Source organism: Canis lupus, chromosome 10 (genome assembly GCF_003254725.2).
Source record: "Canis lupus dingo isolate Sandy chromosome 10, ASM325472v2, whole genome shotgun sequence".
NCBI classification, from domain to species: Eukaryota; Metazoa; Chordata; class Mammalia; order Carnivora; family Canidae; genus Canis; species Canis lupus.
Genome location: NC_064252.1, coordinates 51,079,817 through 51,103,508, shown reverse-complemented (window position 1 = coordinate 51,103,508; position 23,692 = coordinate 51,079,817). Strand labels below are relative to the sequence as shown.

At 34.4% G+C, this 23,692-nt stretch overlaps 1 protein-coding gene across 4 annotated transcripts in view; it reads right to left on the bottom strand.

Annotated features, from left to right (window-relative positions):
- The window catches only part of FOXN2 (forkhead box N2), a 66,401-nt gene that overhangs the window by 32,337 nt on the left and 10,372 nt on the right, over window positions 1-23,692 (bottom strand). Inside the window, exon 1 of one of the 4 annotated variants that reach the window (XM_025466277.3) lies at window positions 13,639-13,752. The exons of the other annotated variants lie outside the window; for them this stretch is intronic. The gene's annotated coding sequence lies outside the window, so the exon portion shown is untranslated. Of the gene's footprint in view, window positions 1-13,638; window positions 13,753-23,692 lie in introns of those variants that run through there. 4 annotated transcript variants of the gene reach the window in all.

The window sequence follows — 23,692 nt, the reverse complement described above, 5'->3', positions numbered from 1 at the left end:
ATCATCTCATCAAGTACTGACACTAAAAGGTTGGCATTCTCTAAGTAAAATTTTAATTGTCACTGTATTTTCAAGGAGGGGGGAAAAGCTATTTCTACACTACCTTTTTAAATTTCTATTTTCTCATATGTCTTTTTGTTTTGCTTTTGAAACATACTTCAATGCAAAAAACTTATCATGGGGAAATAACTGACCAAAGAGAAAAGTAATAGAAGTAAAGTGCTATTAAATTCATTTTCAATGGTTCATGAAGGTACTTCATTTATGAACAGTGAAAAACTTTCTAGGTCTTCCATTACCCTATTCTATCTACTTATGCTTATACAACTGAAATTACAGAAGGACCCCCACAGTTTTATTTTACTTAGAACAAAGCTGGCAGGTTACTCCAAGAGTTATGAAAAATGGTCAATTTTACATGTAGAACAGTCTATATGGATTCTGGTAGCAGTAATAGATGTAGTCTCAAAGCACTTAGTAATCAATAGCATCAGCTAATATTTTTGGGACCAGACATTGTGCTAGCTAAACACCATAAACTACATCTCAATTAATCATCAATTAAATCCTATAAAGTAGGCACTATTATTAACCCAATTTTATAAATGAAGAAAATGACTCAAAGGTTAATAAGCATTCTGTTTTAGCTTACCCGCTTAGTAATTGGAAACAACAGAATTTAAATCTGGGCAGACTGACTTCAGAACCACAACTCTTAACTACTATATTATCCTGGTAAGAATGCAAACTCATCACTTGTGAGTACCAATGACCCAATCCTATCCATGTTAAATCTTATTACTGTTCTCTCCATATCCAGTTCCTATCTTTCTTTCTTACACCTGTATCTATAACTTGACATATCAAGACATTTTAAAAAGGAAAAGATCAAACTGTAAAAATTTGGTTTCTATTTCAAAATCAATTATGAAAAAATAAAAAATAAATAAAAAATAAAAAAAAACAAAATCAATTATGAAAACCACATATTCATAAACATGCATGTGTGTATATGTGCACGTTTCAGAGATGACATTCTGTCCTATGTAGCTAACCAATTATTAACTTTACCAAAGTCTTTCTACCTATAGAGAATTTCAAAAATGTGATCAATGAGAATTCATTGAAGAATTATCTTCCTTTCTTTAAAAACAAAACAAAACACTCTTAGCACTCAGTGTTCAAAGGGAATGACTAATTTCCAATGTTCTACTTTTGCTACCTATATCTTTATTTATCTTCAATCACATATAGAAATCAGAGAGTACCAAATATGAGTAGCTAACATTTACTGAGACATTACTATATTTTAGATAGTAGCTATGGGCTTTAAAATCTCTACTTATTCTGCATTGCTACTTAGTTCTGCGTATGGTCCTTACTTCAAAGCCATGAATTCCATAATGTGTAAGTTTTTTACTTTTGTATTCCTAATGAATCTTAACAAAATGTTGGGCATGAGTAGACATTCAAATTATAATTATTTCAAACTGAAATGAATTTATAATCAACATATATGATTACTCTGTACTAAGTACTGTACCACCTGCCTTTAAGAATTATTTTAAAAGAAAATCCTTAATACTAGAAAACATCATAACTGGTAATAATCAGAAAATTGAAATTCACTGCTATTATAATGAAATGGAAGTGAAGTAAGCCATTTGCCTAAGGTTCTAAAACTAATAAACAGTAGAGGCAAAATTATAAACCGGACTGAGTTCAGTATTCAAGTTTTTTGTTCACTAGAGTACATTCAATCTCTTAAGGAACTTATATTTTTAGCAATCCTAATTAAAACATACTGTTGACAGATATGAGAATAACATATATTCTCCTCAGAAATTAATTCAGATGGCTGTGAATGTTATTCCTCTGAATTACAGGTTTAGAATAAAATCCCATTACCTTAAGACATAAAGCAGTATTATGGCAGCATATATGCCAAAGATTATACAACTTGTACAGCCAACCAAAGTTAAAAAGTCAAGTACTGACACAAAAAGGCTGACATTCTCTTAGTAAGGTTTGAACTGTGACTGTATTTTTAAGGAGAGAAAAAGAGCTTTTTCTAAATTATACTTTAGAGCACCATCCACTTAGAATACTAACTCCACCACAATAATTAGGCAAATGATCTTTTCTCACAAATGATGTAAATAACAAGCATATTAGAAAATACCCAATTTACTGATAATCAAAGAAACACAAAGCAAAACACAAATGTTAAGTATGACAATGTATTTGAACAGTGCCTAGTATGCAGTAAGCACAAATATTAGTAATAAAAATAATAATACTTACTTTTGCCCAAAGTAGCAATGGTTTAAAAAATACTTAATACATGACTTGGGGCAAGGAGCTAGTGCCATTTTGGAATGCTAACTGGGAATATGTACCAAGAATCTTTAAAAATGTCATAATCTTTGACCCAGTAATTCATAGATCAATGAAACAGAACTGAAAACCCAGAAATAAACCCACACATATATGGTCAATTAATCTACAACAAAGGAGACAAGACTACACAATGGGGAAAAGAGAGCCTCTTCTTCAATAAATGGTGTTGGGAAAACTGGACAGCTACATGGAATAAGAATGAAATGTGTGGACTACTTTCTTAAACCATACATAAAAATAAACTAAATATAGATTAAGGACCTAAATGCTAAGACCTGAAATCAGAAAATTCCTAAAAGAAAATAGTAATCTCTTAGACATCAACTATAATAGTATTTTTCTGGATCTGTCTCTTCAAGCAAGGGAAACAAAAGCAAAAATAAACAATTGGGACTACATCAAACAATAAGTTTTTGCAGAGCAAAGGAAACCATAAACCTGATAAAAGGCTACCCACTGAATGGGAGAAAATATTTGCAAATGATATATATGTTAAGGGTTTAAATATCCAAAATATATAAAGAACTCATTTAGCACCACCAAAAAATCCCCAAATAATCCAAATAAAAATGGGCAGAGGACCTGAATAGACATTTTCCCAAAGACATACGGATGGACAAGAGACATATGAAAAGATGCCCAAGGGAAATGCAAATCAGAACCAGAGGGAAATGCAAATCAGAACCAGAATGAGGTATCACCTTAGGCCAGTCAGAATGGCTAGTATCCGAAAGACAAGAAATAACAAGTATTGGTGAGGAAATGGAGAAAAGGGAACTCTCATATACTACTGGTAACATACAAATTGGTCCAGCCACTGTGGAAAACAGTTTGGAAGTTCCTTGAAATATTAAAAATAGAAGTACCAAAGGATCCTATAATTCTTTCTGGGTATTTACCCAAATAAAACAAAAACACTAATTCAGAAAGATATATGCACCCCTATGTTTAATGTGACATTATTTACAATAGCCAAGGTATAGAAGCAACTTAAATGTCCACTGTTAGGGATCCCTGGGTGGCGCAGCAGTTTAGCGCCTGCCTTTGGCCCAGGGCGCAATCCTGGAGACCCGGGATCGAATTCCACGTCGGGCTCCCAGTGCATGGGGCCTGCTTCTCTGCCTATGTCTCTGCCTCTCTCTCTCTCTCTCTCTCTCTGTGACTACCATAAATAAATAAAAATTTTAAAAAAGTCCACTGTTAGATGAATGGATAAATAAGATATGGTATATATAAGCAATGGAATATTTAATACTCAGCTATAAAAAGGCATGAAATCTTGCCACTGTGACAACATGGATGGACCTTGGAGATATTATACTAAGTGAAATGAGCCAGACATGGAAAGACAAATACCCTATGATTTCACTTACATATGAAATCTAAAAAACAAAACAAAACAAATAACACATCAATAAAAAGAGAAATACGCTCATAAAGAACTGGGGGTTACTAAGAGGAAGTGTATAGAGAGATGGGTGAAATGAGTGAAAGGGATTAAGAAATACAAACTTCCAGTTATAAAATTTATCATAGAGATGAAAAGTATAGCACAGGGAATCTAGTCAATAATATTGTAACGTACTGAGGGGCACCTGAGTGGATCAGTTGGTTCAATGTCCACCTTTGGCTCAGGTCATGATCCCAGAGCCTGGATTCAGGCCCTGTGTGAGGCTCTAAGCTCAGCAGGGAGTCTGCTTCTTCCTTCCTCACTGCCCCTCCCCGTTTGTGTTCTCTCAAATAAATAAATTTTTTCTAAAAAAAAGTTTTATATTGTAATACACTGGGGGGCACTTGGCTTGCTCAGTCAATTAAGCATCTGACTCTTGATTTTAGTTCAGGTCATGATCTCGGAGTCCATGCTCAGTGGAGAGTCTGCATGAGGATTTATTTCTTCTCCCTCTGCCTCTGCCCCTTCCTCTAAAATAAATAAAATAAATCTTAAAAAAATAGTAACATTGTAATATACTTATTGTGATGAGCATTTTGTAATGTATATAATTGTTGAATCACTGTTTGTACACCTGAAACTAATATTCTGTCGACTGTATTTCAAATAAAAAGTCATATTCTTTGACCTAATAATTCTACTTATAAGTCACTTCAGTGAAATAATCCTACAGAGGAAAAATAGATTCTCTTTCCTCCTCCTCTGTTAGAAAAGTACAATTTACACATTTTATTACTAAACTGAAGTGCATCTATTCAATCTAATAGTCATTAAAAATGGTCTTCTTGAAGACTGTAAAGTAAACAAAAAAAGCTTATTAAGAATTGGTGAAAAAGTAAAAATACATAAAACACTAACAGTGGTTTATATTAGCAACTTGGTAATTTTTTCTTCTTTACCAGTTTTTCCTTAAAGTGTTTATTATTTTTATAGTAAAAAATTAAAATATACTCAAGGGGGAAAAGGTTGTGTTAAGATTATTTTTAGTTATAGTATTTCCACTTCACAAAGAATCAAATCACAAAAAGGTCATGGACTTATCAAAAGCTAAGCCAAAAACAGAAGCCACAAAAAAAAAAAGGCAGCACAAAAAACCAGAACAACACACAAAACACAAAACCAACCAAAAAAACCCCAAAGAGAAGCCACCTCTTAAATTCAGTACAGCCTATTCTGCCACCAAGCTTTTCTGTAACACAAATTAGCTCACTAGTAAATAGGGGAAAGATTTTAGTACAATGTGAAAATCACATTGGTTTCTAAGTGATTTTTACCAGCCTATGTTTTTGCAATACTAAATAATAACAGTTGAACCCAAAATAGGCTAACATAGTGGAAAGCTGCAAGCTGCTGAAAATACAGTATTGTACACAATTCTCATTCAACCCATGTTCTTCCTCTTGGCACAGCTTGGCCACATGCATTTTCTTGGAAGTGTTAATGAGCTCTTCTCTCCAAATCTTAATGCATTTTACCCTGGCCTCCATAACCAGTAGCATCAACCTTTCCCTGCAAATCCATCAGTCTATTTTCATCTTTAAAAAAAAAAACAAACTAACTAAATTGTAGTATTTTAAAATTTGCAATAAATGTAATATATCTTTAAATATATTCTAATATTCTTTTAAAAAATATTTATCCATCACACACACACACACACACACACACACACACACACACACAGGCAGAGACAGGCAGAGGGAGAAGCAGGCTCCATGCAGGAAGACCGACATGGGACTCGATCCCAGGACTTGGGGATTACACCCTGAGCAAAGGCTGATGCTCAACTGCGGAGCCACCCAGGCGTTCCAATATTCTAATATTCCTATTAAAATTTATTTGTTAGTGTTCTAGTTACAAAGCTTCATGCTTTTAGGTGAGTTGACCCATCAGCTGGCACAATATTTTACTGTTTTCAGAAATATATAATATGTAATATTACAACAGAAAGACCTGTATATTTCACAATATTAAAAAACAAACTTTTACTTTTGTTTTTTTTTTTTTCAAACTTTTACTTTTGTTTGTAAAATCCTAACTTCATGAGAAACTGCTTCTTAAAATGAACTGAAACCACTCAGTAGCAGGTCATTAATAATGTGTGTGGAAGTTTGTTTCATAAAGCAGAACAAGTAAAGAAATAAAAGGAAATCTGGCTAGTGATGTAACATTTCCTTTTATTAATCTTTTAAAAACAATACTTCAACAAACCACACATAATTGTTACACATAATAAATATCACTCAACATAAGCATTAGGGTCAAGAGACTAGATGTGGGGTTTGAAAACAATACTCGAATTTCTTAGGAATATAATTAGCATAACCCGAGTAATGAATACATCCACTAATAAACCAATTCCTAAAAACCAAGACAATGCTACAAAAAAGTAGGTAAATGTACAAGACAATTTTGCAAAGTACACATTAGTGTTAGGCCTCCAAATATTCTACATTTCAGGAAAAAAACTGAATTTCTTTAGACAAGAATAATTTAAAAGCTGAGAGTTCAGGGATCCCTGGGTGGCGCAGCGGTTTGGCGCCTGCCTTTGGCCCAGGGCGCGATCCTGGAGACCCGGGATCGAATCCCACGTCGGGCTCCCGGTGCATGGAGCCTGCTTCTCCCTCTGCCTGTGTCTCTGTGCCTCTCTCTCTCTCTGTGACTATCATAAATAAATAAAAATTTAAAAAAAAAGAACTTAATATAAAAAGCTGAGAGTTCAAACAAGCCCAGTAAAATCACTCTGCAAACCTCTGCCTACATCTTCATTGTGCAAGGCCATGGCAGTATCTTGAGAAGAGGGTTCAGAATTAAAATGTATCATTTTTTCACATCTGTGTAGCACATGCATCTCTCAAATGTATCTACTAGAGATTTGTGTATTTCCATCCTAATTTCAATATTACAATGATACTAGATATTCAATATTACAGTGATATTCTACTCTAGGACAAGAAAAATAAAATTCCATATTGGAATTCTTGGATCATTTCCCAAAAGGTTAGAGGAATGCACTTTTGCTTAGGTCAGTATTAACAATGTTCTGAGAGGCAATGCTTGACTGAGCTTAGAGAAGGGAAACTAAGGTACAGAATTTTCAAAATTACCCTGGTATTACAGGTATTATAAAAGCTATTATTGATAACTCTTTTGCCCAAAATAACTAAGAAATTTTCTAAATACAAAATGCTAATTATTACCACACACATTTTTTTTTACTTATTTTATTTGTCCATGTTTTTATTTTTTTAAAGATTTTATTTATTTATTCATGAGAGACCTAGGGAGAGAGGCAGAGACATAGGCAGAGGGAGAAGCAGGTTCCATGCAGGGAGCCCGACACAGGACTCGATCCCAGGTCTCCAGGATCAGGCCCTGGGCTGAAGGCCCAGGATCACTAAAACCGCTGAGCCACCCAGGCTGCCCAATGTCCATGTTTTTAATTGACTGTATCAAAGACTAGGCAACAAAAACATTTTTTCTTTATAGTTTTACCATGTTAGGATCCCTAAACATTATTTTAGCCCTTTATATTTTTAACCATCATATAAAATTGAATTGTACTGAAACTTGTTCCCCCCACCACCAAACTCATTAACATTATAGCAGCAATAATTCACTTTTACAGAGGACTAGTATTCTACTTTACAAATATACTAAATTTATTATACTCTTGAAGACAATGATTTATGTCTGAGGGTATTACAAGTAGCATTTGTTCATAATTCCTGGAATACACCTGCTAAGAACTTTTGAGGTACACAACTAAAAGCAGAACATACTGGGTGGAATTACTGGGTCACAGTATTTTCTCTCATGACAAATTACTACCAGGAATGTATGGGCATTCTGTTTACTCCATGTACTCATCAAACTTTTTTTTTGCCAACCTAATGACTATGAAATTTCATCTCCTTATGTTTTAATTTGCATTTCCCAGATTAGTAATGGGAGTTGAATACGTAGGTATCTCCCGCTTTTCAAAGCTTTTATTACACCACTTTGCTTCTACTAAAGACCTATATTAGTACTTGTAGAAGAGGATTTTCGCTGTTAGAAAAAGGCAAGAAGTAGACAGAGTCTGTTTTGAAGTGTCCATTACAGAGACATGCATACCTTGAGCAAGGAGGGTGGCATGCCAAGCTCCTTTGCCAGGGGATCTATACTCAGCACCTCAGCACCAACCTGCCATAGCTCTGAACTGTACCTATGGGCTTCTGTGGTTTTCTTGATTTATTTTGTGCATCCCTTGGCAAGATGCATCCTGAGGTATCAGAAAAGCCTATGAGAATGTTGCCTTTGGGAATGTTCAAAAAATTTTCCATATAAATTAATGGTAATTGCTTCTTCACTTCCATTTTGGCTTCCTAAGGTTTTGTAGGAAAAGGGGAAACCTGCATATAAGAAATCTCTTCTACTAATTGTCTATTGCAGTCATTTGTTTTGTTTGTATACTAATCCTTACATGTGATTCAAATATCTTTCTGTAGTAGATGGTTTGTCTTTTTAGCCTATTAGTTGCCTATGAATGAAAAAGTTATTGGGACGCCTGGGTGGCTCAGTGGTTGAGTAAACTGCTTTTTGGCTCAGGGCATGATCCCAGGGCCCAGGGTCAAGTCCTGCATTGGGCTCTTTGTAGGGAGCCTGCTTCTCCCTCTGTGTTTCTGCCTCCCTGTCTCTCATGAATAAATAAATAAAATCGTTAAAAAAAAAAAAAAGTTCTTAACTTTAATATGATGGAATTTATTAACCCTTTATTTCCTTTATGGTTAATGTCTCATTTACTAATTCCTTCCTAGAAAAAAATAAATAAATAAAAATAAAAATAAAATAAATTTTTAAAAAAAGAATTCCTTCCCAGGGTGACTTAGTGGCTCAGTTGGTTAAGCATCTGACTCTTGATTTCAACTCAGGTCATGCATGATTTCGGGGTCTTGGGATCCAGCCCCACGTGGGGCTCTGCAATCAGTGAGGAGTCTGCTCAGGGATTCTCTCTCTCCCTCTCCTTCTGCCCCTCCTCCAGCTCATGCTCTCTTTCTCTAAAATAAATTAAATCTTAAAAAAAAACCCAAAAAATTAAATCTTAAAAAAAAAAATATCCTTCCTGTTATGGGAACCAATCGCCATTAGACATGCCAAGAATGAAAGGCCTTTACTTGGACCATTTCTCAGGGTTGTGTTTGCTGCAAGCAAACCTGAAAGATGACCTAACATTTCCTCCCAGACAAAAAGCAGTTTGAGCTCCATTAACATTTCTTCTTTCATTCATGAGTTATTTAGAAGAATGCTTATTAATTGCCATGTGATTTTTTTTCTTACTAATTTCTAACTTAAATGGTCCATAGGATACTAATCCTTTGAAATGTGTTAAAACTTGTTTGGTCCCACCCAGTATGTGGTTGATTTTCATGAGTCAGCTGATGTTTGCACTGACTGGATGAAACAGATGTCCACTGAATTAAGCTTGTTAATTACATTGTTCAATTTTTCTATATTCTCACCAATTTGGGGGGGGGTGGCACTGTTTTCTTTATTAAATACTGAGGAAGATATATTTCAATCTCCCATTATGCTGGTGAAGTTAGTCTATTTTTCCTGGTAGTTCTGTTAATTTTTGCTTTTTTTTTTTGTGGTTATGGTTGTAAGTGCATACAAATTTAAAGCTATTATTCCTGGCAAAACTGAAACATTTACCATTAATAGATCAATTCTTTTCCTCTAGTAATTCTACTAGTTTTAACATCTACTTCAAATGATATGCCAGCTTTCTTTCTACTAATTGCCTGGTATATTTTTTTCCATCATTTTACTTTCAACATTTTTTTCCTTTTGTTTCCTTTCAGTCTCTGCTTTAAACCTCATAAAGCTCAGGCAGGGTGACTTCACTTATAAAAGTAGTTATTTCTATCTATACTCTCCCATGTAAATTCATTTATCACTTAATAAATTCAACAAACACTACAAAAAAATAAACCCCACAGAGCTGAACATTTTAAATATAAGGTATAAATATATTTACTTCTAATGCCTCATTTGGTGCTCTACTCTACATTTCTTTCCTTCTTTTTTTGCCTTCTTTAAGATTTTTTTACCCTGTTTTTTTTTTTATAATCTATTAGTTTGGAAATTATATTTTTATTTCTATTACTAAAGTGTTAACTTACAATTTTTACCATGCATTCTTATCAAAATCCAAAATTACCTTTAATCTGAGTAATAAAAAGATCTTTTGAATACTACATTCGATCACCTTCTCCTGGTTTATAAGAACAGGTATTTTGTAAATAAAATAACTGGCATTTTGGTTCTAACTTTTATTATTTATAGTTAATAATAAGTAATATTATTACAGTTAATTTTTATTAATTTATCTATATACTGGGATCCCTGGGTGGCGCAGCGGTTTAGCGCCTGCCTTTGGCCCAGGGCGCGATCCTGGAGACCCGGGATCGAATCCCACGTCGGGCTCCCAGGGCATGGAGCCTGCTTCTCCCTCTGCCTGTGTCTCTGCCTCTCTCTCTCTCTCTGTGTGTGACTATCATAAAAAAAAATTTTTTTTTAATTTATCTATATACTTACAACTTTCTTTGATTATTCATTCTTGAATCTCATTCTTGTTATGACCATTTTCCCTCTACATAAAACATGGTTTGCTATTAAACTTTCAGACTTTATTTACCTGAGCATGTCTTTATTTTACCCTCTGTTTAGGAGACATTTTTGCTAGCTATGGAATTCTAGGTTGAACTAGAATAGGTTATAGTTGTTAGATTTATTTCCACGGAGTATTATATCATTTCATGGTCTTCTACTTTCACTATCATTATTAAAACCTGATAGTCCTCTAAAAGTGTTCTGTTTTCTCTTAAAATTTTCTCCTTTATTTACTTCTTTTATGTTTTCCATTTTCTTTTCTGTGTTGCATTCTGGATTTCTTCAGATGTTCATCTCTCGTACCAATTTTTCCTTCGGTGGAGCCTATTTACTTTGATCTTTTTTTTTTTTTAAGATTTTATTTATTTATTCATGAGACACAGAGAGTGAGAGGCAGAGACACAGGCAGAGGGAGAAGCAGGCTCCATGCAGGGAGCCTGATACGGGACCCGATCCAGGTTTCCAGGATCATGCCCTGGGCCGAAGGCGCTGCTAAACCGCTGAGCCACACAGGCTGCCCTGATCTATCTTTTGAATTTTAATTTCAATTACTATACGTTTTTATTTCTAGAACCCCTGATTCTTTATGAAATATCTGCTCTTTTCCTCATTTCAAGTTGTCACTGAACATATTAAATGTACTAATTTTATATTTTATATCTGATACTTCCAAGATATGAACTACTGGCAAGTCTGATTCTGCTGATTCTCTTATATTATGCCTTGTTTCCTTGGATAGTTTGTAAATTTTTATTATAAGCTACTCATTTTTATAAAAGATTTTATTTACTTATTTGAGAGACAGAGAGCATACACATGAGCACAAGTATTGTGTGTGAGTGTGTTGGGAGGTGGGAAGAGTCAGAGCAGAGGGAGAAGCAGATTCTCTGCTGACTAGGGAGCCTGATGTGGGGTTTGAAAGGAACTCCGCGATCACGACTTGAGCCGAAGGCACTTAACCAATTGAGCCATCTAGGCGCCCCTAAGTTACTCATTTTTTAAAAAGATTTTATTTATTCATGTGAGACAGGGAGAGAAAGAGAGGCAGAGACACAGGCAGAGGGAGAAGCAGGCTCCAAGCAGAGAGCCCGATGTGGGACTCGATCCCGGGTCCCCAGGATCACGCCCCAGGATCCCGGGTCCCCAGGATCACGCCCCAGGCTGAAGGCAGTGCTAAACCGCTGAGCCACTGGGGCTGCCCCTAAGCTACTAATTTCCAATAGAACTTTACTAAAAGCAATTCTTTGATCATGATGACTTGCGTGCTTCTGTCAGGTCCCTGGGAATAGTAACAATGCAGGATCATTTTAAATTCTTAGTTTGAGGTTAGTGTGAATTTAGGCAACCTGTGTGAGGGCTAGTTTGTGGTTAACAAATCTTCAGTAGGGATTTTATTTTTCCTGTTAAGAGCAATATTCTGGAAAGATAATTTTGTCATCTCTAAGGACATGAAGGGAAAGAATATCTAGATCACTCTTATGTCTAGAAGTTATAGTCCTGTGGGGCTCCACTGTAATGGGGAAGACTATTTCCTGCTACAGTGTTTTATCTGGGCTGGGTCTGGGCTTGCTTCCTGATACTGACTTCCATAAGGCTAAGAAAACAGAAAATCCCTTGATTGGGTAAATACCCTCAAGGCAATAGCCAGCTTCAGTACTCAGCTTACTGAGCTGGGTTCTCGCGGGGTTTCCAATTAGTGTTCGGTCTAAATATTCTTTACTTTTGTGCCAGGGCACTGATGCATTTTATCGAGCATTTTAGGTTGTTTTCAGCAGAAAAGCTGGTCCAGGTATTTAGTTTTCCATGTTGCTGGAAACAGATGTTTATATTAGTTCCTGATGGCAGTACCACTAATCTGTTATCCTGTATCTTAGAGCACGGTTTCTTAAATTTCTTCAGCCTCAACACACTTAAGGAATTTGACTCACTCCTCTATCAGTCTAAGAGTTGCTCATTATGACAGTAATTCCCAACTGGAAGTAGGTAGAGGACATTTTCCTGGAGGTGGAAGGTAGTTAATCAAAACTTGTGTACTTTTTTTGTTTTAAGGAGGATGTTTCATCCCTTTTAAAAATCATAATCATTAAAGACAGGAAAGATATCTTAACCCCTTAACTATGATTCAGGCTTGTCATTATAAACAAACTTGGTAAAGAAAAGTTATAGGAGGGCAGCCCTGGTGGCACAGCGGTTTGGCGCCGCCTGCAGCCCAGGGTGTGATCTCGGGGTCCTGGGATCGAGTCCCAAGTCGGGCTCTCTGCATGGACCCTGCTTCTTCCTCTGCCTGTGTCTCTGCCTCTCTCTCTGAATAAATAATTAATTAAAGCTTAAAAAAAAGTTATAGGAGCTATTCTAGTATATAGGACTATTTGCCACTTTATTAGTTATTTCTCAAATTCTCAAATCAAGGTGTCCCATGGATATACACTGGGGGCCAAGAGTTTTTTGCAAATTTTCATTTTGTGCTTTTATTTTAGTAACAGTATAAAAATGTATTTTACTATTTTCAAAGAGAAAGACTTATTTAAAAAAGCTACTTCAGGAACTAAAGTCAGTGATTCTTAAAATGGGATCTATAATTCTTTTCTTTAAAAGAGATCCATGTATTATTCAAGGTGAGAAATACTGCTCCACGCTAAAAGGCTTCACCTTGCTATGCTTGAGTTACTGGATTAATCTTCTTAAGTTCATTATATCCTAGTTTTCATTTGTACTGCACTCACTGTACCTGATTATGCAGGTGTGGGATCCCTTATCTAAAATCCTTGAGGGCAAATATATTTGAGAATTTAGAATATTATGGAGTTTAGAAAGGAACTACAATGCAAATATGTTATGTCAGTGAGATGTGAGGCAGAACTCCATAATGAACATTTTAATATTTCCGTAGCAAAATGCAGATTTGCTAAGAAAAGGGTAAATAAAGACCATCAATAGTTTTACATCAGTTCAGATCATATTTTGCTACTAAATAACACTATGAAAAAACTTTGGTATTCAGAGCATTTTGGATTTCTCCATCATTAACATGGAATTATATACTACCATTATCTGTTACAGACTAGAAAGCAAAAAAAATTTTATTAGAATTTCATATAAGATCACAGTAAGATCAAGAAGTGCAAAGAGCTCACCTTAGGGTGCATGAATTTAATGCATAAGCTTTGATAATTTTTCTCCCAACTATTTAGGGATCTCTTTTTGTCCATTTGTGGTTTAATAGTTGAGGATACAGAATAAGTAACTTCCTGATAAACAGAAAATACATATTATGAATTCTAAAATGTCAGAAATACCTAAATGTATACAGATATTTAAACTATCTTGCAATGTGGAGAAAAGGTAGAGAAAGAGAAGTATAACATATATACTCTTCAGAATAACCTCTCTTAGTCCTCCTTCAAAGAAGATTAAAACAAAAACAAAAACAAAAACACCACAATCCTTTTACTCCTACTACATTCATGCCTCTGTGGCCATATTTTACCACGGAACCTAACAACTATGGCACGACTGTAAAATCAAAGGCTTCCTCTTTGAGAAAGGAATTAATACATGTAATACCAGGAGATATTTAACAGAAACTTGAAGAGACAGTATAGCTGAAGTTAAAATTGTGAAGGATAAGCAATTTCATATTATAAAAAACAGTAAAATCTAAATCACTATTCTTGATATTATAATCACATCTGGTGGCAGTAAAGCAGAGAGTTGAGAACATGAGCTGTGAAGAGATACTGCCTGGGTTCAAATCCCAGCTCTGTCACTCAATAGGCTATAAGACCTATCAATTTAGAATTGTAATAGTACTGACTTTCCTAAGACTGTTAATACAAATTACATGAGCATATAAAGCACTTTGAAAAGTGCTAGAGAGTAAGTGCACGATGAATACGAGGTACAGAGATGATAATTATTATTACTGTTATTAATTTTTAAAATCATTATTAGTTTCCTTCCTAAGGTAGATTTATAAATGGTACATCTTATAAATACAAAAATTAAAATACAAAATCAGTAACAATACTTTATGCTTTGAAATTAAAAAAAAAAAATCAAACCCTAACTTTAAGAATGGGTTTCCCTTATGACCAATGACATTGGCAAAGCAGCCACCTGAAATAAGGACTTCTCAGAAGAGTGCTGCAATAACAGTTTCATCATTCTCTTTGTGATTCGACTTTCACTTCCTTATTCTATTGGTTTCCATGCAACTTTATGTTATATCAATATTTTACCAATCTTGCTCCATGAGAGAACTCTTCTTCAAATCTTTCTAGTTTAAATAAACTAAAAGAAACTAAATCATATAAACTTTTAGAACTTTTTTAGTATTTTGTATTAATGGCCTCCAAAAACTCTAAGTTCATGTATTAACAGCTCTGCTTGATGCTAACATTCTCATACACAAAAAGATAATTTATAAAAAATAAAGAAAATGCACTACCTCTAAAGTTAAAAAAAATATTGAATTTTCACTAGTAATGACATTCTCAGTAACAAAAAGAAAAAATATAGTGGCAAATATAATGTTATAGCCAAAACTGAACAGAAATTTAAAGATCTACATATACAGTACATTCTTTTGTATCCAAAGAATTCAGAATCTACTAGCCTTTTACAGGATTCTTATCAGGTTAGAATATCCAAGATAATAATCTCTTCTTTGAAGATATTATAGTATTGTGATTCCAGAATAGCTATAGTACTTGAAAAATATGGGTTCAAAAAAAAGGAGAAAAATATGGGTTCATAAAAAAATGGGTTAATGAATATAAAATTTACTTAAAAACGTGCCAAATCAGGCTCTCGGTCCAGCAATTCTCATGAATATGAAACTTTTTAAGTGCATGCTTTAGTAATACAGATCCATAGCTATAAATAAGGAATAACTGCAATTAACTCAATTCTATTAATGATGTGTTTAATACTTCTAAAAAGTGCTTTTCAATACTATTGAGTCTCCTGATGTTATATTTTTCAACTTTAATTTTTTATCTTACCTATATTACAGTTCTTCAAGTCCTAAATCTAAGACACTATTTGTGAAATAATTTTTTAATTGTTAAAAATTTATTTTGGGGGCACCTGGGTGGCTCAGTGGTTGAGCATCTGCCTTCAGCACAGCACGTGATCCCTGGGTCCTGGGATCAAGTCCTGAGTAGGGCTCCCTGCAGGGAGCCTGTTTCTCCCTCTGCCTGTGTCTCTGCCTCTCTCTCTGTGTTTCTCATGAACAAATAAATAAAATCTTTTTAAAAAACTAACAAAAATTTATTTTTAATTCGTTATATTACCTAGGAATTCTCATTAGGAAATTTTTAAAAAGCACCAAGAAATACTCAGATCAAAATAAAATATTAGTCAATTCTTGATATCCCAAAGCAAATTTATTCCAATTTTTTTCCTTGCATGCCCCCCAGCAAATCATTGAATATTTCTTTTCTTAGCGTATTTCCTAGATTTACTCAATAGCATAAGATCATAATAAGCTCAACATAAAATATTTTATCAGTTTACAAATACTAGTTATTTTGTAAATCTTAAGAGTTCCTCATTTTCTTAAAAAAAGGAAAACCCGAAAAGGGTAATGAGGAAAATCAATTTTGCTGTTAAAAGTTTTTACTACACTAGAATGAAAAGGCACTATGCCATCTGTTATGTTTTACTAGAACTGGGAAGAAGATGAAACCAACACTTGAGCAATTGCACAGAGAAACCCTGCAGAAGACTTGCTGTCAGTCCTAGGCTAAAAGCAAGGGATGATTAACCTTGAACAATATGGCAGCATCTGACCTACAGCATCTCAGAAAGTTATTTCTCATCATTTTCACTATTCTAGTCTAGCTTTCTACTTAAAATCAGTCTCATTATAAATACTTTAAACATGTGAATTCATCAAGCATGTGACAAATGAGTATTATTTTTTGGTTATATTTAATTATATGCATTTACAATTTCTAATTTTATCTTTTTACATGGCCTTAAGAATTTGGAAACTTTATTTTTATTGACTTGCCTTCTTTCCTCCTACCAATAACTTAATGTCATAAGTAAATCAAACAATCCTGCAAATGTCAAAAGAGCCACCAAAGAGTAGGCCCCATCTTAGATTTGTGGCTTTCCTATCCTACTTTAAAGTAACCAATATAAAAAACTATTTGACTTGGGGTAAGACAACTCTAGCAAAGGGAAATAGTCATTCAATTTAGTCAGATCACTAAACACTGTTTTCCAAAGAAAAAAGCAAATCTACCACAGAGACATGGCACAGTACAGAATTCCAAAATGTTTGTGATTTTATTAGCAGGGCCTGGCTATTATCTCAGTTCTTTACCATAATTTAAGCTTTCTCTGATAAAGATAAACACATAAAAGAAATTTCCATTCAGTTTCTCTCTCCTTTCCTTACCTCCAATCTCCTTGAGAATAAACGATTTTCATCAATTAATTAACATAAAATACCTTTTCTCAACCCTGGAAGCCACAGAATTATATTTCCTGGATTTATCCAATAGTATAAGTTTATTATATTAAGCATAACATAAAATATTTTAGCAGTTTACAGATAATTATTTTCTAAATCCTAAGAGCTCATTTTTAAAAAAGGAAAATTTTACTCCTGTTAATTTACCACACTGAGAGTAAAAACAAAATGTAACATTTATTGAGCACATACTATTCGCAAGGCACTGTGTAACAAACCTAACACACACTAGAACTTTAATGATATTCCATTAACTCAAAATATCTGATAATGTTGGTAACCCCCAGGAAAGAAAAAAAATTAGATGTATAAAAAGAAGGAACTCAATCTTTCCCTTTGAGTAACAATAACATCTTTGTTTTGATTAAGATTCCCTATTATAAATACTGTCATCCCATAAAATCCAATACTGAGAATTGGAGGGTCGATTCAAATACCAAATGTACTGCAAAAAAAGACGTGTGTTTGACTATAATGCTACATGATGTCATGTATCCAGGACAACTGAAGCATTATGGTCTCTTAGGGATAAAACTGCCTCTTGGTCATAGATTTAGGTGACACAGCATGTGATCCATTGTCTCTACACAAAAAATGTGTGCAGCTGCATTTTCCAGTCAAGAAAGGGCGGGAAAGGGGAGGGGGGATGCAGAATACAAAAGGGTCAAAGATTTGTTTCATAGGGAAACTGTTTTTTCAAAAAGGGATTAAAAAAAAAAAAAAAGAAATAAAATTGAGTGAAGGAAACGACCTTTCTTGAACTAATGCTAAAAGCAGAAAACACTAAATCTGAGGGAACAAATTCTGTTGTAATCTCCCACCGAATCCATTTTTCTCCTCCTCCTAACTTGCCCAGGTACACGGTATAAACCATGATTTAAATCCATCTCTATCTAAATAATTTTGTGCTATTGTACACAGTACATGGACTTCCCCTACACATTGTTGCAGTATTTGTCTCTTTAAAAAAGTGTCTCAGTTGTTCATCAGTTTCTTGGGGAAGTTAAAATGAAGCAATAGCTTTATAAAAAAATAAAAAATGAAATACACTGCTTCTAATCAGTAAACAAACCAGGTATTTTCTGTATAAAGACCAAACACGTTTCCTTAAAACGAATGGTGGCATGTAACCTTGCCTTTCACACACAGAAATACTGATTTAAAAAAGCAGTACCACAAAGATCTGATAAGGAAAATGGTTAGTTCTAATATCAAATGTTTTAAAAAAACTGATTGACAAAATAACTTAAAAACTTCTAATACTATCTAAAACAGCACTAATTTACTTTACATGTTATTAAATATGATAGGGGAAAAAAGCACTACTAGCTCTCAGAGTAAATCCAGCCTAGAAAATCCATCTTTTCTCAACCATTGGAACTGCCATCAATGTGACATCCAAAGGAAAACACATTAAAGGCTGGAAAACACTGACAAAACAGAAATAAAAAAATAAAAAATAATCACTAGTGGAGGAAAACATACATGCCATCTAGAAGTCACCTATGCTACAAACTATACAGTAATCAGTTCACTAACCAACCAGCCCTTTGGTCCTGTGACAGTTCTATACCAGCCACATTGGAAAAGTAGTGTTTGTTGCAAGGAACAAAGTTACAGAAACCTGAAAGTCAACAGATCTAATGTCCTAAAGTACACAAGTAAATTTGGTTGGCATCTGAATACAAACAGTAAGTATTCTGTGTCATCAAAATTTATTTATATAGAAATTACTTTTAATGCTTTGAAATAAGCCATAATTAGTCAGTCATGCAGTAAATCTCCCACAGTCAATTAAACTGTTCCACTGAAAAAAGGCATCTTTTAAAGGAACATTCAAAATTTGAAATAAATTTAATAAATGCAGAAAATGATATCTTATCTTACTAACAGCCTTCTATATCAAATTTGGAGAGCAAACGTAAAACTTAGGACTCTGACAGTTGATTTAATATATGGATTTTATATGTAATTCTAAGAACAGCACAAGTGTGATTAATTAAAAGTATGATATGAAATAAGTACATTTTATTTTTTTTAAGTACTTAAGACTCAACTGACCCTCTATCTGTAATTACTGAAGTAAAATATATTTATGCTAAAAATTATTAAAGATCTTATTAAATACACTATCTCCAAGGCATTGTAAAAAGTAACACTTAACCTAATAAACTTTCAAATTTCTAAATAAACTTATTCAGAACATAACTAAATTCTAAATAGCCAATCAACTGTAGCCCTATGTAGTAAAGAGGTCTAGCTGTCACTACTAGTAGATAGGATCAGCTACTGAATGGATGTTAGTTCTATTTGATATTAGAGAATACTGACAGCAAAATGGCTGCTTTTTTTCTTGGAGGTAGATCAATGTTTGTGGTGGTAGTGATGGAGTGTGTATGTGTGTATTTGTGTTCTGTTTTGATCTCTTGAGTTCGACTTGTGAGATATTCAAATATAGTTGTCATTTGGGATAGATGTGATTTAAAGTTCAGAAGACAGGGCAGCCCGGGTGGCTCAGTGGTTTAGCGCTGCCTTCGGCTCAGGGCCGGATTCTGGAGACCCAGGATGGAGCCCCACGTCAGGATCCCTGCATGGAGCCTGTGTCTCTGCCTCTCTCTCTCTCTCTCTGTTTCTCATGAATAAAAAAAATAAAAATAAAATAAAAAAGATTTAAAAAAATAAAGTTCAGAAGACAGGTGTGGTCTGGGGATAGATTTTGGAGAAACAGTAAAATCTGAAACCTGCCAATTTTTCTCCATTTTCACAGTCACAACAATAGTCCAGATCAATACATTTCTGATCCAGACTGCTATAATAGTAGTCTACATGAATGGTACCCCTTATAATCGTGTTCTGCACAAACATACACAGTTTCTCTGACAGTATTTTTTATATCAGTCTCCTTGTATCTAGGCCTCATCTTCTATTTATCTATTCTCTAGAATATAATCTCATAAAATGCAAATCTGACATGGTCCCTTTCTTCCTTAATCCATCAAGGGGACCCTTAGGTCCAAACACAGTATATGAGATCTGGCATAATGCAGCCCCTGTGTAACCTCTCTGGCCACACCTTTTGTCATTCTTTCCCAGATTCTCCTCATGTTAGAAGTCTGAATAGGCCCATGCTTTCCCCTCCCCCAGGGCCTTTAGAAATGTTATCCTTTGCCTGACACACTCTTCATTTCACCTAGTCCTGACTGCTATTTATCATTCACATCACAGCTTACAAATCTTAAGTGAAACCTTCTCAACATCCCAGACTAGACAGGGTCCTAAATTCTGCCTTTCCATAATATCCTATACTTTTTGATAACATTTATCACCCGAGATGGCTTACTATGTATCTTTCCAAACCGAATGAAAGCTACATAATGGCAGAGATGATTGTTCTGTTTACTGCTCAAGTATTTGTTGTCTGTCAGATCTTGGTTCTAGCTCTACTACCACATAACTTGGACATCTATAAAATGAGATGGTTGGATTTTCATTCTATACTAACCTAACTACCATCAAAAACTGAAATTTGAATATTACCAGCTTTCCTGCAGATATATATATACAGTAAAACCTTTATATCCTACCCATATGTACATTTGCTATGTGTATATATAAATCATGTACACATGAGTTATGTAAATGAGAGAGCTAGTACTTATATAAAAAAAGTTCACTGAATGCTCATTGATAGGAACTGTTTTAAATGCCTTACCAGTATTAACTCTTAAAATCTTCGTAACAACTCTACCAAGCAGTAGCCATTATTAGTACCCATTTTATATGTGGAAACAGATACAGAGAGATTAAATGGTACGTTCATTATCACAAACTCTAACATAAAACAAATGGGATATAGGCTCAGGGAATATGGCTCCAGAACTCACATTCTTCACACTACTACACTAGCTGCCACCCTGCCTATTATTCCATAAGTACACGAATGAAAAAAAGTACATACTATCATAAATACATCTTACTCAGCATCTGTATCCTCAAGCTAATCCTCTACTTAAAGTTAGTTCAAACTAGACTACCTCTGTCCGAATACTTCCTGTGCATTTCTCTATTTATATCCTTGCTCCTGCTAGTCCAACATCTGCATTGTCTACCTTCCCTACAACCATTCAGCCAAATCCTAATGACAAATCCTCCATGCAATTACTACCAGAACTTTTTAGAGATGTTTATTTCTCCTACTATGTTCCAATTGCATTTATATGTCCTTAAAACACACACACACACACACACACACACACACACACAAAATGGTGGTTATTTGTGTCAATAGCTCAAAGCAAAATGAAATTACTTTATAAACACTAAAGCTCTATGCCTTAAAAAAGAATTACTCCAGAATGAAAAGAGAGAGAAGAGAAGAGAAGAGAAGAGAAGAGAAGAGAAGAGAAGAGAAGAGAAGAGAAGGGAAGAGAAGAGAAGAATGGATACAACAACCCTAAGTAGAGTACTGTGAAAAAGTATACTTTGGCTCTCAGTTGCTACCAAGTAGATTAGACATGCAAAGCCCAAATTATACCATATTCTTAATTTTTTTCAACTCAATAAAGGAGATTTTCCCCCCAAAGAACAAAAATTTGAAAGGTAATATTATATTCATTAAAAAATATTTACTGAGCAATTAACATTCAAGTACAGAACACTAGGCTAGATAACATTTTTCCATTCTGCTCTGTGAGCCTTTCACTTCTTAAATTTTAGTTCTCCACTTAAGCATTTGGAAAATAGTATCAGAAAACTTTTTAAGCATTAATCATTTTAATTCCATTTGAGCAATATGCTAATTGGAAGTAGTAATTAAAGGAAGTCTAGAGTAAAACCATTTGTATGAAGCACTACTAATGGAAAAGTCTACAAAAACAAAGAAATAATGAGTTTATTAAAGGTAATGATAAACCATTTGTAAACCTCTATTATAACTAAAAAATTCACCTTACCTAAACCCATTCCTTGGGGAAAGCTGGTTCCTACATTCTGTGTTCCCATACTAGTCTTGAATCTATGTCTAGAACGGTATGCCTCACACTACAATTATTTATTTACATGTATCTGATTCCTAACATAAAGTATTTGCTATTTGTTAAATAAGTATCTTTACCTTGAACTTTTTGTTCTTCTAAACATCAATCAAGAGACTGACTATCCCATTAAGCTTTCTGATTATTTCATACTTCTGAATTACTATCTTACGGAAAGGAAAAATCAACAAGTTCTCAAAACCCTAACCAATTCTTCCTCCATAATTTAAGAATAGCCCTAGGTGTAAATGATGTAGATTAGCTTCTAAATACTGGAAAGAGCTAACGCATTAAATGTCAAAGCACTAACACTTGTGTATTTACAACTGTAAAATAATCCCATGACCCCTTCAAATTTCCCAAAGGATCTTTAACAGACTTTTAAATGCTCTCAACTAAGAAGAAATAATTAGGGCAGAACAACAGGTTCAGAGTGCTGTGACATATAAAATTAATGGACAGCATTAAGTGGCAATAATTTTAGAAGTAGTAAGTTTTTTTTGCCAAGATTTTTTGGGGAAAAAAAAAAAAGATATAACCACTCCTTTAAAAATTTCAGGAAGATTACAGAAAACATCAGCTGTGGTGGCAGCAAATTTTTGATTCCTCGTGAATCTTAACATAAAACAAAGAGCAACTAGAGAGCAAACCCAAAAACCTATGGGTAACTTTTATGACACTATTTGACAGTCTCACCACAAACCCCGTAATACAAAGGACGAAACAAACCACCAACAGCCCCAACCTTTTTTCCCCCAACTCTGCCCCCAAATTGTTTTCTATTGGTGTCTAAGTGAGAGAAAGCAAGGGGAAGCAACAATGTGTATGAAGAACTTGAGAACAGAAGCACAAAATAGCCAAAAGGTATTCAGTGGAAAGCAGTGAGAGACAATTTGTGAGAAGCTAAGGGGTTCACAATAAGGCCTATAAGCCTGAAGCAGTCTGGTCCCCTTAGGATGCTTGAAACTGGAACGTGGGGCTATCTTCCAAGACAGAGCCTACACTTAAGAGAAAGTGTTGGGGCTGAAAATAAAATTGAGCAGGTTATGGACAAACAAGATAAAGGAAACAAGATAAAGGAAACAAGAAGGTCCAAATAGAAGTGTCAGAGTAGAACAGAGCCAGGAAATCTGAGAAATCTATCATTTTTTAAATGATGCACAAAAACAACAGAAATCTGTGAAGTTGGAAGAGCTATCTGAACTAAGCCTCCTCCCAGAAGTTCAAGAAACTATTTTGATATAAAGAAACCAAAGTATTGAGGTTGAATATCATACAAAATTACAATAAGAAAAAAGAAACAGGAAAATAGTCAAACTCATAGAAGCAAGGCAGAGGGGGAAACGAGTTGTTCAATAGGTATTAAGTTTCCATTATGCAAGATTGAGTAAGTTCTAGAGATCTGCTGTAAAACATAGTGCCTACAGTTAACAATACCGTATTGTGTTTAAACATTTTGAACAGGGTAGGTCTCATATTATACATCCTTACTCACCCCTCTGCACAAAGTAATAAATTATTTATTTTATTTATTTTTTTTTAGTAATAAATTTTTTTAAAAGGGAGAATAAAATAACATTCTACAATGAAAGCATGCCAGAAAGGGATGCTCACAGGAAAGATAAAAATGAGTTTATATTTCAAAATGAACTTAAAGGGATCCCTGGGTGG